The following is a 1,868-nucleotide window of genomic DNA, read 5'->3' on the forward strand; positions in this document are numbered from 1 at the left end:
CTTTTTTTTTTTTTTTTTAACTACCGCATTATATCCCTTTTACCCCCTTTTTTTGTATAGCCTATAATAAATAGGCCCTACCAATAGTTACAAAATATGTGTGTCGTATAAATTATTCCATCGAGAAATAATTTAAATTAATAATTAGTTCTGTGCACGGAATATTTCAGTAGGGAATGAAAATAATCCAAGGCACGGTGTAAGGCAATGAGTGGACAAGAACAGAAAAGAAAGCATATAGCCCAACAGAAACAGAAAACAACATGTGGATTACTGTGTATCGTCCCAATCCCCGGGGGTTTCATAAAAATATTAGGAGACTACAAAAACCCCATAGGCCATATATTAGCTATTTAAATGTAATAAAACAACAAAGCATGTAATAGCTATTTTATTACAGACGAACATGTTAAGAGTCAATTTACTCACCTTTTCCTTTTGCTATCCTTCCAGAAAGTCACTGGACTATTCTCTCTGTCATAAAATAAAACCTTTTGGTATTTTACTCCGTTCTTCTTTCGACTCGACCGAAGATCAGTGAAAATAATGAGCGGAGGCTCGCCAGAAGATTTTATGACTCACACCGCACTCACCAAATTCCTACCGAATTCGTTGTCACTTCTTCTGGGAATTACACCCATTGAGGTTTACGGGAATCATTTAATAAGATGCCAGTGAGATGTGGATTAGGAGTAAAACTGTACAAATAGGCCTACAGCAAATAAACAATAATCCGAATAGTTATCCAACAACTAAAGAATATGCATACAAGTAATTCTGAAACTTATATCTGAAAAGGCATCAAATGTAATCAATTTACTTAAATGAGATTATCAGATAACCAAAAATGGCAACAAATACAAATATTGACTGGTATAGAGAAGTTATCTTATCAAAGTAGAATGAAATCAACACATTTAGCACCTTTTCAAAGAAAGGCTACATTATGTAATGAAGAATTAACTTACAGATGATGCTTTTACAAATACAAAACATAGGATGGCCTCCAAAGCCTGAGGAGAAACTCACTGCATGAGAAATGTGATCTACACTGAACTCAGAACTGCCACTAGTTTGGCGCCAAAACTATAGAAGTGACAAACTTGGAGCAGAACAGTCAATATGAAGGGTCTAAAATGCATAGCTTCAGTTGAGTGATAAAGTTTACTCTCTTTAACTTATTGCTGTTGAATGTACGAAGCAAACTATTTGCTAAAATAACCACAACAACATCAAAAACACTGAAATATCTGTCAATCGGTTTATCTGTCAATCAGAATTGTGTTGTATTTGTTACTATAACAAACCCTGCGCATTTTCGTTCCGAATCCTGATTGGCCGGTACAAAGAAACATAGAATACATAAAAGCTATTTATTTAAAATGAAGTTAAGTTAAAGACCCACTTGTCATGTAGAGGTATATTATAAATTGTCTGGTAATAAATATATTAAAGGGGTCATATGATGCGATTTCAATTTTTCCTTTCTCTTTGGAGTGTTACAAGCTCTTGGTGCATAAAGAAGATCTGTAAAGTTGCAAAGACTAAAGTCTCAAATCCAAAGAGAAATTCTTTATAAAAGTTAAGAGTCAACCACGCCTACCTAAAATGGCTCGTTCTAACACGCCCCCACATGTCTACGTCACTATGTGGGAAGATTTGCATAACGCCGCCCAAATGTTCACGCAAAGAAAGAAGGCATAACTTTTATTCTCGCTGTATTGTTTGTATACTGTAAGTTGTATTTACAACACTGTTCCAGAACAGTTCAACCCAAATATTCAGATGTGTGCAGCGCATTTTATGGAGACTGTTTCCTGATCCTGGGAGAGTAGACTACAATGCCGGCTGTTCTGACTCACAGACTG

General features: G+C 35.4%; 1 protein-coding gene across 1 annotated transcript in view; it reads right to left on the reverse strand.

The window, feature by feature from the left end:
* The window catches only part of LOC107678426 (fibroblast growth factor receptor 1-A-like), a 13,664-nt gene extending 13,147 nt beyond the window's left edge, over positions 1–517 (reverse strand). Inside the window, exon 1 of the mRNA XM_016473679.1 lies at positions 430–517. The gene's annotated coding sequence lies outside the window, so the exon portion shown is untranslated. The remainder of the gene's footprint in view (positions 1–429) is intronic.
* Positions 518–1,868: the final 1,351 nt, after the last annotated feature.

The sequence above is a fragment of the Sinocyclocheilus anshuiensis genome, unplaced genomic scaffold (assembly GCF_001515605.1).
Source record: "Sinocyclocheilus anshuiensis isolate Anshui unplaced genomic scaffold, SAMN03320099.WGS_v1.1 scaffold112, whole genome shotgun sequence".
In the NCBI taxonomy this organism is placed as follows: Eukaryota; Metazoa; Chordata; class Actinopteri; order Cypriniformes; family Cyprinidae; genus Sinocyclocheilus; species Sinocyclocheilus anshuiensis.